We start from the raw sequence: 15,846 nt of genomic DNA, 5'->3' as shown, positions 1-15,846 counted from the left end.
CAGTATGTTTAAATCCTTTTCTTTCTTCTTCTCATATTTTAGAGGTGGTAGACCGGGAGCAGTTTCCTGGTCCGGTCACCGGTTTGGGTTTGCTCTTGGTCTGGCTTCTTCGCGAGAAGAAGCACGCAAGCCCCCACATGACGACAACGTGGCAAACCCGGGCGTGGGGGAGGTTCTTCTCTAGGAGTGGAGAATAAGAACAGGACACCATGAGGTTAAATTGGCACCACCTTACTATTATTATTACACAAAAGGCAAACAACATTATACAGAACAATATTTATTGGCAAGTAATAATTCAGTCGCTCAAGTCAATAGTCTGCTGCAATAGAGGTTGACCCTAGGGTCCAAAAGTTCACAGCTCCAAGATAAGTGCCCTGAGGATAAGTCCAACGTTGGGAGGGAAATTGATTAGGATGAGTGAAAAGCTGTGAGCAAGTTGAACGGGGACCAATTACATCCATCCATCCATTATCCGCCGCTTATTCTGGGTCAGGTCGCGGAGGCTGCAGCTTCAGCAGTGAAGCCCAGACTTCCCTCTCCCCAGCCACGTCTTCTAGCTCTTCCGGAGGGATCCCAAGGTGTTCCCAGGCCCGCTGGGAGATATTGGCCGTGTCCAAATTAACAGGCTGCGACCTCCGAAGACCGCTTTTTCAGCGGTATGACGTCACTTTCAGCACGACACGACTGCGCGTGGTGTCCAAATTCACGCTGTCACATGCGGCCTTCGAATCCAGTCTTGAAATCGGTCTTCGTTTACATGGAGACGGCCCCTGAGCCAAGGTCGCTTGGCGCAACACTTAGGTTACATACATTGCTCCGCTGTTCTACGCAGGTGTTACGTATTTACGGTGGATTTATAAGCGGCTTGGATAATGAATGGATATTCTGCGACGAGCTCCAGACTGAAGGTATCGGCTAAACAAAATATTTGTAATAAGATTTAATTTTGAAAAAATGGAACCCAGACTTTTCTTCATTTTATTTCACTTTTTAGTTTATTTGCGTTCTGTTCTTGAGGAAAGGAGCGTCGCGCTTTCCCATCGGAGAGTTGTCCTTCATCGCTCGAAAAAAGTCAGTTCCAAATACGTCTATGGGCATTTTCACACTGTTACCAACATTGACAGGTCAATTGTCATGATCTGTATTTGTTGTTTTTGATTTAGTATTTAGTTTTATGTTTTTCCTTGTTTAGTGTTTGTCTTGGGCTCTGATTGTGTTCACCTGTGCTTGTCGTCTCACTCCCTTGTGTTAACCAATCAGCTCCCTCCAACCCTTTGTGTCTTGTCCAGGTGCTCCTCGTTGTCTTGTTACTGTGTTTGTACTTAGTTCCCTGGTAGCTTTCAGCTCTTGTTGGTCCATTGTCGCTGTCCTTGTTGTTGTCCCGGTCAGTTGCTATTCATGTCAAGGTGTCCTGTTAATTGTCTGTCGGTTCTTACAGTTTTCTCAGTCATAGTCACAGCCATTGTCATAGTATTTTGTTATTTTCTAGTCCTTGTTTTGTTGATCCTTATTATTTTGCTTTTTTTATCGTTTTGTTGCTCCCAGTGCCTTGCTTGCATTTTTATTTTTCAATTAAACGGCATTTAAGTTACTGAATCCTCACTTCCCTGCGTTCCGGTCCTCCTCAACCTCCACCTCAATGTGACATCACTGAGGATATAATGTGATTGTTACAGATTAATTAGAAATATAGTCAGTAAGACAGTGTTTGCTTCAAAATAGACAGATTATTGAATGGAAGTGAAATAATTGTATACATTCTTAAAGAGTTTATGTAAATTTAGATACTTGTGATGACTTTATTGTCACTATGATTAGTTTGTGATCAAATAAATACTTTTACGTATGGCAAAACACCAGAATACCACTAGAGAGTTAAGGGGCAGCGTTATTAAAATTAACTTGGTGATGCTGTAGGAATAATGCAGGCAAATGAAACTTTTTTTTTTTTTAATTCAAAACATTAAGAGCCAAGAAGTCCATACTGCAGGATAAACCTGGGTGTGCCAGTGTTGGACCGTTTGTTTTAATGGAGTTCGGGTGGTGGCACGAGCGCTTGGGATTCCGCGGTCCACCGTCCACTACATCAACCTCTGGGTCACCGGGTAAGTGGTGGCTCCACAGTCATCCACTTCCCCAACACTGCAGGAGACCTTCAGGCAGTGACCCAGGGATTTGCAGGGCTGGCGAAGCACCATGCATTTGCAAGAGCTGCTGGAGCAATAGATGTCATGTCCGAATCAAGCCTCCAAGTGGCCCTGATGACCATGACTATAAGAACAACAAGCTTTTCAGCAGCATAATTATGCAAGGTGTGTGTGACCATCAGGGTCGCTTTCTGTACATATACGTGGGTTGGTCAGGATCAGTCCACGACTCCAGGGTCCTCCGGCACAGCCCCCTTTACCAAAGAGGGCTGTATCCTCCTCCAGGGCACTTCACCTTGGCAGATGGATGATACCCGTGCCTCCAGCGACACTCCGCCTCATCACTCCTTATAAGCAGCCGGTGCAGGGCGTGGGACCCGGCGCTTCAACATTCATCATTCCAAGGCGCGCTCTATTACTGAGAGTACCTTTGGAATGATGGTGAGATTCTGGGCCATCTTTTCCACGTCCTGGAGGTGCACCACACCTTTGCACAACATGTAAAAAAAAAAGTTAAGTGTTGCTCAGGATCAAATCATGTCCTTTTCAGTCTAATAACTATCAAATATTGCTTATATACAGCATTTCCTTTTAATTTCTTTTAGGTCATCACTGCCTGCGCTGTCCTCCATAACATTTGCTTTGGGGTGGGAGACCTCATGGCCTCGGAGGACGTAGGGGAAGAGGAGGCTGACATGGAAGAGGTCGCTGACACAGTCGCTGGAGTGCAGTGGATGGACCAGCTGTCTGCTCAGGTGTCTGCCCTGGAGGAGGTACCTGAGGACCATGAGTATCTTTAGGTGGCATCCATTGCAGCCTGGTCATCCTGGAAGGGGGATTCCCCTATCTGTGGTCCCTTCTCAAGGTTTTTCACTTTTCCCCTAATGGGGTTTTGAGTTTTTCCTTGCCCTCCTGGGGGTTAAGATCGGGGATGTCGATTGTGGTTATGTAAAGCCCTTTGAGACTGTCTGTGATTAAGGGCTATACAAATAAAATTGACTTGACTTGGGTTTTAGAGTGTACCACAACCTGCTTTCAACTTTATACATGACAACATGAGATATAAATTCACAAAATAACGTGAATCTCTGCAAAGTGGTGTAGGCTTTATTACTCAATGGGAACCAACCATTTTCACGATTAGTGTCATCAGTTTCACTTTATTTGATTTGACTAGTCTCTATAATGGTATGTTTAAAATTAGCTGTTAAGTTAAATGTCGGGTATGATACCGGCAGACCACATTATTGCCGGCTTCATAAACTGTTATGATATTGTCTTATAATGTCCATTGTCTTCTCCTCATTAGGCATTTATGATTGGTTGTCTTGCACAGAAGTAAATTACCTTGGACATAAAATGGGTCATGCTCTAAATAATGTTACTTTTTGTTTTTATTGTAGAATGACAGTGACTTCGTAATTGGAGAAACAGATGATGCTACTTGGGATTCTTACATTCCGGCCGATGGAGACAGGATTGCCACAGGGTGTTTGTCTCCCTTTTTGGAAAAATAGAGAGGAGGTGAAGATGATGCAAAAAGATTACAGAGAAAACGGGCATCATGAGCAACAAAGTCTGTGACCAAGGTTTTTAGGGGTGGAGAATACAGTGCAACCACCAAATGTGTGCCTAAAAAACCCAGAAAAATAGAATAATGATGGCAGACAAGTCGGAAAACGCAGCGGTGGAGGAACCAAAATTCTTGATATTGACAAGAATTCCACAAAGAATGGGATTCTGTCCCAAGCTAAACAACTTGTCATGATCTGCTTTTGTTGATTTTCAGTTTTGTATTTAGTTTAAAGATTTCCTTGTGTTTCTTTGTGTCTAGTCAGTTTTTTTGTGTACACCTGTGCTTGTCATCACCGTTCCAGGTGTCACTCAATCAGGTCCCTCCAACGCTTCCCCAGGTGTTCATCGTCTCATTAATTTGCGTGTATATAGTTCCGACGTCACTTCCGGTGCGACAAGAACGCTTACGCCGGTGTCCAAATTCACGCGGCCTCCGAGTACTAGCCTTATAATCTGTCCATGGAGTTTCCATGGAAACGGGCCCTGAGTGAAGGCTACGAGCATGCAACCTTCGCAGCCTTAAAAGCCTCGCTCTTTTTCTACGCCGTTCTACACTCGCAAGATGCAAACTACCGAAGCCACGTGTTCCGCCTCATCGGAGTGCACTTTCAGATGTAAGTATAAGTTATTTTTATGCAATATTAAAACATCACTCATGAGAAATATTGGGCAGCAATGTTTGGATATTTAGCTCCAGATTAAGATAATTTTATTAGTTGCGATATCGGCCAAATATAACTAAGGTAGCTCTAAGAACTATTGCATAGGAGGTACGGCTGAAACATTTGAATTGTCTTATTTCTGCATGTTAGCATTATTTTATTTAATCTTTCCCTTATGTTTTAGGGAGCAAGGAGATGATCAAGCTGCGCGGGGAGTACGACAGCCTCTTTACGGGGGCCAAGTTCTCCGCAGCCACAGCATGGAGGTAAAAATACAATTACTATCGGGAAAAATATTTGACGGGTTATTGTCTTATTTCCATCCATTTAAACTCAAAATATCAAAAAGAAAACGCATAAGAATGGCGAGACCCACTATAGCAATTTTAGTTTCCATTCATCAGCCATTTGTGTTTGAATTAGATTTGCGCTAACACGCAGCTGTTTATCCTAGCACAGAATGTGCCCTGTATAAATTCCATGTACCTCCTGCAATGTGCTCCCCAATTACTGATATTAATGAATAATATACGAATCACCCTCCACATTAACATGATAAAACGCACTGAAACGGTCATGAACTAATGTACTGAAGTGCATAAATCTGCATGTTACCCATAACACCAGGATTTCTGACTAATGTTTGCATCTTTTTTACCCATTTTTTCATCCTTTATTTTTGCATGCATTTTTATTTATTTAATACAGGACCATCGTGGAAAAGCTTGAGCTGCAGGGCAAAGTGACGCCCCTGCAGGCAAAAAAAAAATGGGATAATTTAAAAATGAAGTATAAAGTATGGAAGTCCACATTTCTTTTTCTTGTGTGTGAAAATGAAGATATAATTGTTTTATCTTTTTGCTTCTTTCCATATAAAGGATTGCAAAAACCCAGGCACTGGCAAAGGGGTGGCAGGGAGGGCTACTGCCGATACTTGGCCCTGGTTTGACCTCATGGATGGAGTGCTCGGACAGAGACCGTCCATCACCCCCTCTGTCCTAATTGCCTCCATCCCTGAGGAAAGACCAGGGCCAAGTCAGGCCATCCCGGAAGAACTCCCAGGGCCAAGTCGGGCCAGGGTGACGCAAGAGGAGGAGGAGGAGGAGGAAGAAGAAGTCGTAGTCGTAGAAGAGGAAGAAGAGCGAGGCCAACAGCCGGAGCAACGACTGAGAGGGAGAAAGCGAAGGAGAGAGGATGAAATGATCAAACTATACAGACTTGACTTAGCAATGCGGAGACAGGAATTGAAGAGGCAGAGGTTGGCAGAGGAGGGAAGGGCAACTGAGAGGAGGGAGACTTTTGAAAGGTTTTTTACTTTGATGGAAAAGATGATAGATCAAAATAAAAAATGAGTGAAATATGCTTGGTGTTCAAGACAGAAATTTAGATAACATTCATTAAAAAGTAAACAAAAACCGGGGTACTTTCAAAACAGATGAACTAGTTCGTATCCCAGTCACATCTTGAGATCAGCTTCTTCAGACAAAAGTGAAAAAGCCCAGGTTTGTGAAAGACCAAAACATTTACAATAATATGAAGACTCCATGTCCGTTTCGCTTACAAACTTAATTTATTGAAAAACTGGTGGACAAACAAGGCATAAATTAAGTACATTATAATTCACAGTAACTATTCATAGAAAATAAAAAAGCATTTCCCAGTTCATAACTGTTGCAGGATAAACCTGAGTGTGTCAGTGCTGTTTTGCCCATTTTCGCCTGAGCAGGGACTCATTTGGAGCATGGATGGAACCCTTGTTCCAGGACCCATGACATGGATGGGGCACGAGCAAGAGTCCTGATCTTCCTCTCGTGACTTGAAGTGGGGCATCATACCGGTTGCAGTGTCCACTACATCATCCATTACGTGGGGGTTCGCAGGGATGGTTGGGGCAATAGATGGCTTCCATGTCACGACTAAAAATGGGATAGATTTATTAACCATTCATTACATTGTATATGAATCTATTTTTCCATCTTCTGATATTTTGCCATGTTTGTGTGGCTGTGCTGTTTGATGATTCAGTTAAAGATTATTTTGTGGCATATTTGATGGGATGATTGCTCAAATACCATTGTGCAGTTAAAAGTATTTAAATACCTAAATATACTCGTGGTCCTCTGGTACCTCCTCCAGGGCAGACACCTGAGCAGACAGGTGGTCCCTCCACTGCACTCCAGCGACTGTGTCAGCCACCTCTTCCACAGCAGCCTCCTCTTCCCCTTCGTCCTCCGAGGCCATGAGGTCTCCCACCCCAAGGCAGATGTTGTGGAGGACGGCACAGGCAGCGATGACCTAAAAGAAATAAAAAGGAAATGCCGTATATTAGCTATATTTGATAGTTATTGCACTGAACAGGACATAATTTGATCCTGAATAAAGAGCAACATATTGAAAGTATAAGTATCAATGATACATTTTTTTTTATTTACTTACATGTGGTGCAAAGGTGTGGTGCACCTCCAGGGCGTGGAAAAAGATGGCCCGGAATCTCACCTTCATCATTCCAAAGGCACGCTCAATAATAGAGCGTGCCTTGGAATGATGAAAGTTGAAGCGCCGGGCCCCCACGCCCTGCACCGGCCGCTTGTAAGGAGTGATGAGGGGGAGTGGTCGCTGGAGGCACGGATACCCTCCATCTGCCAAGATGAAGTGCCCTGGAGGAGGATACAGCCCTCTTTTGTAAAAAGGGCTGTGCCGGAGGACCCTGGAGTCGTGGACTGATCCAGGCCAACCCACGTATATGTCCAGAAAGCGACCCTGATGGTCACACACAGCTTGCATGATTATGCTGCTGAAAAGCTTGCGGTTCTTGTAGTCATGACCATCAGGGCCACTTGGAGGCTTGATTCGGACATGACAACCATCTATTGCTCCAGCAGCTCTTGCAAATGCATGGTGCTTCGCCAGCCCTGCAAATCCCTGGGTCACTGCCTGAAGGTCTCCTGCAGTGTTGGGGAAGTGGATGACTCTGTGGCGAAGAGCCACCACTTCCCCAGTGACCCGGTGGATGATGTAGTGGACAGTGGACCGCGGCATCCCAAATGCTCGTGCCACCACCCGATATGATGCCCCACTCGCCAGCCAGAAGAGAAAGACAAGGACCTCTATCTCGACACCCCATCCATGTCGTCTGTCTTGGTCCAGGAGGTTCAGCAACACTCTGAAAGAATACCTGCTCAGGGGAAAGTCTGTTGGGAGATCCTCTCCATTGAAAAAACGATCCAACACTGGCACACCCAGGTTTATCCTGCAGTATGGACTTCTTGGCTGTTAATGTTTTGAAAAAAAAACATGAACGCATTAATTATTGTACTTGTTTCGTTTGCTTGCATCATTCCTACAGTATCACCAACTTAATTTTAATAACTCTGGTCCTAAACTCTCTAGTGGTATTCTGGTGTTTTGCCATACGTACAAACTAATCACGGGGACAATAAAGCCGTCACAAGTATCTAAATTCATAAAAACTCTTTCAGAATGTATATAATTATATCATTTCCATTCAATATTCGTTCTATTATGAAGCTAACATATGTACTACTGAAGTTGTACTACTGATGTTTATAGTTCATCTGTAACAATCACGTTATAACCCTATTGACCTGTCAATGTTGGTAATGGTGTGAACATGCTGATAGACGGATTTAGAACTTACTTCATTCCTTCGATATAGGACAACTCTGCGATGGGAAAGCGTGATCCTCCTCTCCTCAAGAACAAAATGGAAATAAACCAAAAAGTGAAATAAAATGAAGAAAAGTCCGATGCCTTCGGTCTGGCGCTCGTCGCTGATTATCCATTGATTATCCAAGCCGTTCATAAATCCACCGCAAATACGTATCACCTGCGTCGAACAGAGGAGCAAAGTATATGGGGGCGTAACGTAAATGTTGCGCCAAGCGGCCTTGGCTCCATGGAAACAAAGACCAATTCCAAGGCTGGATTCGAAGGTCGCACGTGACAGCGTGAATTTGGACACCACGCGCGGTCGTGTCGCGCCGAAAGTGACGTCATGCGGCCGAAAAAGCAGCCTTCGGAGGTCGCAGCCTGTTAATTTGGACACGGCCTTAGTCCTCAAGAACTGAAAGCAACGCGGGAACTAAATACAAACAAATTGACAATACAACGAGGAGCACCTGGACAAGACACGGAGGGTTGGAAGGCCCTGATTGGTTAACACAAGGGCTTGGGTAAACGAACACAGGTGGACACAAGAGACTTGACGAGACAGGTACACAAGACCAAAACATGAAACTGAATACGAAACCAAAAACAACAAATACAGATCATGACAGTACTCCCCCTTAAGGGACGGATCCCAGACGTCGCAAAAACAAAAGAAAAAATGTCCAAAATCAAGGCCAGTCAAGCGGGCGTCCGGGATGCCAGACCAGCAAGTCTGGCCGTGGCCAGTCAAGCGGGCGTCCGGGATGCCAAGCCAGCGTGGCGAGTCAGGCGGGCGTCCGGGAGGCCAGACCAGCAAGTCCAGAGGAGGCCAGTCAGGCGGGCGACTTAGAGGCCATGGCAGCCGTATGGAGGTGCCGCCGAGGCAGAGACGGGAGGTGGCAGCATGTCGGGCACCGCCGGAACAGGAAATTTGAGCGGCCGCAGGACATGGGCCGCCGGAACAGGGACTTGGAAGCGGCCGCAGGACGTGCGCCGCCAGAACAGGGACTTGGAAGCGGCCGTAGGACGTGTGCCGTAACGTAAAACTAAATACTAAACCAAAAACAACAAATACAGATCATGATATTATGAACAAATGAGACAAAACTTGCCTGAATTGCAGAAAGACAATTATCCCCCCCCACTAGAAGTCAACAATTCATGTTCAGTTATGACATAGTTGCTTTTCAGGAAGAACAGGTTGATGGCAATGTTGGTGTGCGGGACTATTAAGATCCATGAATTTGGTTATTAAGATTTTATTCATAAAAATCCTAACTGGTGAAGATGACCTCGAGGATGGAGCTGATTTACCCGATAGGCGACATGAAAACACGACAAATTCTTGACAATAGAAACACTCAATGGAGAAGATTGAGCATCTGACACACAAAAGACATAACAGTGAAAATCCGATACACACGGACATAGTCGAAGATGACGATCCAAACACTGTCAGCTATTGCCTTTACTGCAGCTGTTCATATGAGCAGATTCACTTTTTATTTTGGATATCTTCTCATTAACAACAATTAACAACGCACTTTTGTTATCAGTCTAGGGTGACAATTGAAAATCTCTGTTATATTTTTACTGTTCAAAAAATACAAGTTTAAACACTACCTCATGTCAGATGTTAGTACTGGCAGTATTTGTCAATCTGTTGCATCAAAAGGTATTTAGAGTTTTGTTGTTGTTGTTTTTTTACATAAAGAGTGTGTCTTTACTGTTGAGCCATGTACTTCAGGAGTCATTCTCACAGACAGACAATTTGTGCTTGTTCTAATAACAGACTGTCATACTGTATACTTACTTTGGTGAACGTTTAATGACAACTGCATTTTAACATATGTATACAATACACAATGCACAAGAATATTTGACCTGCGAGATGACATGAAAATGAAACATACATATTTACCAGATTTTATGAGATATAATTGGCTCACAATTACACCTGAAATTTCTTGGGAGTAACTAAAATCAGTCAAGATATATTTCCTTAGCTATACATATTATACGATAAATACATAAATATCAAAAGAGAGAGAGGGAAAAAAGGTTTCACTGCTCAGTATTGAGATATTGTATTATTAAGAGCTGTATTTGACATTAAGTATACCGGAATACCGTAATATAAAGTGGTTTATTTATAATTCATAATGATTGCATCCAAGGTCTTATTTGCTGCTATTAAAAAGTTAAGTGTCAGCACTTAAGTGTATTTTTGTTGTAATGTTATTTCCTGTATAAATTCCCTTTACAGTTCAATTCCTGACCCAAAAGGTCAACCATTACTTGGAGACTTAGATCCCATCATTTGATCTAGTAGAGCAGATTTTGTTCATGCAGTCCGATCTCTCACAGAACACTAATGTGCAACGTCACATTGGTAGAGAATCATTGTGATAGAGTACTGTAGTTGCTGATGTCTAAGTTAACTATGGCATTTAGTGCCTCAAACTTGTCCTTTGTTGTTTACAGGCACTAGTGGCAGAAGCAGACATAGTGAGACTCCAGAGTCCAGTCAACACAGCGCAGAGGACTATTGGCTGCCCTCTCCCCTCCCTGTCGGACATCTACACAACCCGGTGCCTCAGCAGCGCTCTCAATATAATCAAAGATAATAGTCACCCAAGCTCACACCTGTTCGACCTGTTGCACTCTGGCAGGCGCTACAGGTGCATCAAAACGATGACAAATAGACTGAAAAACAGTTTCTTCCCGAGAGCCATCTCCATGGTGGACTCTCATGCACAACTACCCTTACCTTGCAGAACAGCAACATAATGTGTTTTTATTTTTTTTACTTCATATTTATTTTGTATTTAATCTTTTAATTTGTCTAATTTATATATTTAATTAAATTATTGTTGTATTGTACTGGAGAGAGGAGCTCTCTAATCTTGTTGCACACTGAGTAGAATGACAATTAAGGGCTTTCTGATTTCTGATTGTTTTCAAGGTACAACATTGACATATTTGGTGCAATAGATGGGTACTCGAGAACGGTTTGTCACATTTCATAAGTGTGCTGTTGGAATTTAATTTTAAACTTAATTTTAAAATCAACGCAAACTCAAATTAGCAGTCTGACTCCAATTTGTGACCTTACCCGACTCTCACTCATCCAACAATATGCGCGCTCGTTCTGCAATAGAAAGGTATCAGGAAGCTGGCATTTTCACGCACGAGTGGATTTATTCCTAACACAGATTTTCTACATGTGCACCTGGGTCTCGGGTCCCTCTCAATACAACTCTGTACGCCTCTCTTGCCACCAGCAGACGTACTCTACATCCGAGTTGCCCAGTAACGATTCATACTATACAATATGCAAATGGCACAGCAACAAAGGCATCCTGGCATGATTCTATTGGGTATGTGTATCCTGCAGTTAACTTTAGCTTGCTCTTATTGGTCTTTCTTCCCCGGCCGAATCCCGTGGCTCCTCCTGCATGTGATCTTTTGATGGCTGCTCCTTCATCCACTGCCCCCCCGAGTCATCTCGTCTCGCTCAGCACCGTCTGCTTCTAAAACATTCCATTCTTGCACATTCCTGCACCCCACACACCGTTCCGCTCCACCAGTCACACACTGGATGCAGCAACAGCTAATGATCTACACCAAGCTCAAATTCCTATATTCCTTTAATAGTCAAATGTATGAAATCCTTTAAGTGTAACCCAAGTTTGGACCATGCTAATGACAAGACCCTCAGGAGATGACTGCAGGAAGATTGGATCAAGGCTGCAACAATGGACTTTCATGCCGGGACAACAAAAGTCATGCTGGCGGCTCCAATCAGTCTACCATTTGCTCTGTGTTTAGATCATGACTGCCATGATTACATTATCCTTTAATCCCTCTCATAACCTCAGAAGACTGAGGTCATCACTCGAACACCTTATTTTATTGTGTTAGAATAATATTTGGAGGTTATTATACATTTGCCATGACGCAACTTTATTTCAATACATGGTGCACATATCATGTTGAAAAGAAGGGCGGTGGCACTTCTTCAGAAGTGAGTCTGAAGCAAGCAACATCGTGCTAGGTCCTGATAAGAGATGCTGACGTCAAAGTCAGCTGCGACCCACGACGACACACCAATGATGAACCGGACCAAACCAGCTTTTGAGAAGACGAACTGTACCACCCTTGAGTGTAATCTGATTCCCCGATGTTATAAAAGGGAATGTGTGAAAAGCATCGAGGAACAGAAGGAAGATGAAGTTGCCAAATAAACTTTGTTAACCTTTCTGTCTCCACTTGAGCTGTCTGTCTCTCCTTTTAGCTTTCGAACACGATATGTCAAATTGGCGAACCTGACATACAATTGGTCCTTCAGAGCCGTGAACCCAACATACTGGAGGCGTCCAGGGGCGAAGCCGACGACCGGGGACAATCGTGGCCACGACAAGATGAGGATTCTTTCTTTTTTTGGACCTGGTCCTCGACTTTGCTACTGGATGCTGAAAGTTGAAGGGAGGCTGCGGAGAGAGACGTTCAGCTCATCTTGGGTGAGTGTGTGAAGTTCGAATGTGATGAATGAGTGTGATAAATGTGGGCATTTGAAGGGGTACGTAGTTAAATTCTGCATTAACAGGAGGGCGGACTCCTCTGCAAATAAGTAGTTAAATTCCGTGGGGATATTGTGGGGACTAGACAGAGTAAGTCTTTAAAACTGTGTAAAACCGTAAGAATACTAGTCAATGTTACGTGAAGAGACAGAGATAGTCTATAACACTGATAGGGGATAACAGGGGTATATCCTCCACGCGCGTTTGAAAGGGGAAAAAAAAAGAGAAATAAGGGGAAAAAAAGACGAGGGAAAAAAAATAAATAAATAAAAAGGGAAAAATAGTGTGAATGAATAAGTGTGTATGGAGGCTTGCAACCTCATTTTGGAACAGGAAATTTAACCGACAACTGTCTGGGAAGCAGAAGCTTGGGAATTACCTAAAACAAAGTAATTGTCAGCCTGTTCAGGGATTGGAGAACAGTTTAGGAAAACATGGGGAAATCAAACAGTAAAAAAGCTAGCAAAAAGGATCCGAAACAACAATTGACGTGTAAGGACTAGAAATTTATAGAAAGCCAATGTCCGGAAAAAGTAAAACATTTAAACTCATGGATAACAAAATATGAATTCACTGGTCAGCTTAGTACACAAAAATACTTACAAAATAAAACGAAGAGAAGAGAGAGAAAAAAAAAAAAAAAAAAAAAAAAAAGAGGTGGAGAAGCAGCTACCAAGCCATTCATAGGTGTGGCTGTGTGTGCGCTGATAGATAACGTTCTGCGAGGCAACATCATTGCAGACATACAACAACAAAGTCTTATGCAAGAGAAAATCTATGGCTAGAAAAAGGAGCTACTTTGACTAATGGCATATATGTCAGTTCAGAGGAAAAAAAAAAAAAAAAAAAAAAACAATTCTTCCAAAAAATATTTTTCGCAATATTGACACATGTTGACACACATGTCAAACAGGAGGGATGGTATGGTAAGACAAACCAAACCAATTTTATACAACATATGGGTTTTAATTTTTTCTCAAAAGATTTTTTGAAGAGCCTGTATGATCTGTGCTCAACACAATTGTCAGGGAAACATAAGCCCAAAACGAGGACAGTTTCCCCAAGCAACATACACCTTGTGCATTGTAAAAAGTCATCTCAACCCTACCCTATTAGGGGTCTCTCGGTTGACATGATTTTCGCGTGGATAAAAAATTGAGATTTTGTGTTGTGTAGTTTTGGTTGCACTAAAAGCTGTGTTTCATGCATGTGTCCGAGACCATTACTATGAGTAATTCCAACAGCTCTTCCATCAACATGCCTTTTAGAAGTAATGATGAAATTAACACCTAATGCGGACTGCATTGCTTGGAATGATGTGTACGCTGCGATTAAGGCAACGAAAGATAAGCCTATCTTTTCTACCGATGTGGCAGTGGCTAACTTTACTTGTGTTAATCTCACAGGAACACAAGTGGTGTAAGACAACTGTACTCCAAGCAGGTACACTACTGCCACGCAGCGATGTGTGGTGGTGGTGCAGGGTACTAAATTATTTGATTCATTAAAGGACGCAGTTGGAACTTGTGCATTGGTGTCACTTCTCTTACCAGTGTCTATTTTTCCATCCACAGCAAGGGATATTCAAAGGGCAGTTGAAGCCGACGAATACCCCTATTATTACGCCAGGAAAAGACGAAGTGCTTCCTGGAGGGATGGTGATATGACTTATTTGGATGCAATTGGCCAACCAAGGGGCGTACCAGATGAGTATAAATTGGTAAATCAAATCGCAGCGGGGTTCGAGTCCATTCTTCTTTGGATTACACCGAATAAGAATGTGGATCGAATAAATTACATACACTATAACGTGCAAAGATTGGGGAACTTCATTGAAGAAGGATTTATAGCTATTAAAGAACAATTGGTCCTACGTCGTCCTTCCATCTGGGGTGACGTAAAATTGGTCCAAAAGAACAATTGGCAGCAACATCACTCATGGCATTTCAAAACCGCATCGCGGTGGACATGCTGTTGGCAGAGAGAGGAGGGGTTTGCGCCATGATTGGGGATCAATGGTTGTACTTTCATTCCTAACAACACTTCTCCGGAAGGGTCCCTCACAAGAGCCATTGCAGGCTTGCGCACCCTGAAGCATAAGCTGAAGGAACACTCAGGTGTGACTACCTCTGCATGGGATGAGTGGTGGAACAAAACGTTTGGTAAATATAAAAATATGGTATTTTCTGTAATGATTTCTATAACAATGTTCACCTCAATCCTTGTACTGTATGGATGTTGTTGTATTCCCTGCATTCGCGTTTTGCTTTTCCGACGTATCTCAACAGCTCTCGCTCCAACAAATTCCAAACGACAGGAAATATATCCTTTGATTAATTACAGAAGTGCTGGTGATGGAGGAGACAGTGATGACCAAGTTGATGACGACGACTGAATTTACCTGGGAGATCCTATTCGTTAATCCAAAACGCTCAAATACATTAAAGTTAAACAAAGAAAAATAGAGGGGTTTACATTTGCTATCAAGCTAATGATTTGATGGAATTAAATCTTTGGAAATTCCATTGATGATAATATTTGGGGCAAATGTAGAATAAACAGGGGGGAATGTTAGAATAATATTTGGAGGTTATTATACATTTGCCATGACGCAACTTTATTTCAATACATGGTGCACATATCATGTTGAAAAGAAGGGCGGTGGCACTTCTTCAGAAGTGAGTCTGAAGCAAGCAACATCGTGCTAGGTCCTGATAAGAGATGCTGACGTCAAAGTCAGCTGCGACCCACGACGACACACCAATGATGAACCGGACCAAACCAGCTTTTGAGAAGACGAACTGTACCACCCTTGAGTGTAATCTGATTCCCCGATGTTATAAAAGGGAATGTGTGAAAAGCATCGAGGAACAGAAGGAAGATGAAGTTGCCAAATAAACTTTGTTAACCTTTCTGTCTCCACTTGAGCTGTCTGTCTCTCCTTTTAGCTTTCGAACACGATATGTCAAATTGGCGAACCTGACATATTGTTAAACACAAGCTAAAAATCAATAGCCAAAAGCTAAAAATCAGCAAACAATTACAAATCAATAAAACATTTCATTCTAGTAGAAAATCAGTAGAAAATTTCATTCCCTCCTCATGGCCTCAGGTCCCTGAGGCCATCTTCACATACTTACATCCCGGACTCCCGGAGGGCCACAGCCGTCTCCGCCTCCTGGGGGTCCTTCTGAGGGATCATCATGT

This window comes from Idiotropiscis lumnitzeri, chromosome 13, assembly GCF_059441095.1.
Source record: "Idiotropiscis lumnitzeri isolate Australia: NSW breed Sydney's pygmy pipehorse chromosome 13, RoL_Ilum_1.0, whole genome shotgun sequence".
Lineage (NCBI taxonomy): Eukaryota > Metazoa > Chordata > Actinopteri > Syngnathiformes > Syngnathidae > Idiotropiscis > Idiotropiscis lumnitzeri.
Note: the sequence above shows the minus strand (reverse complement) of the source record.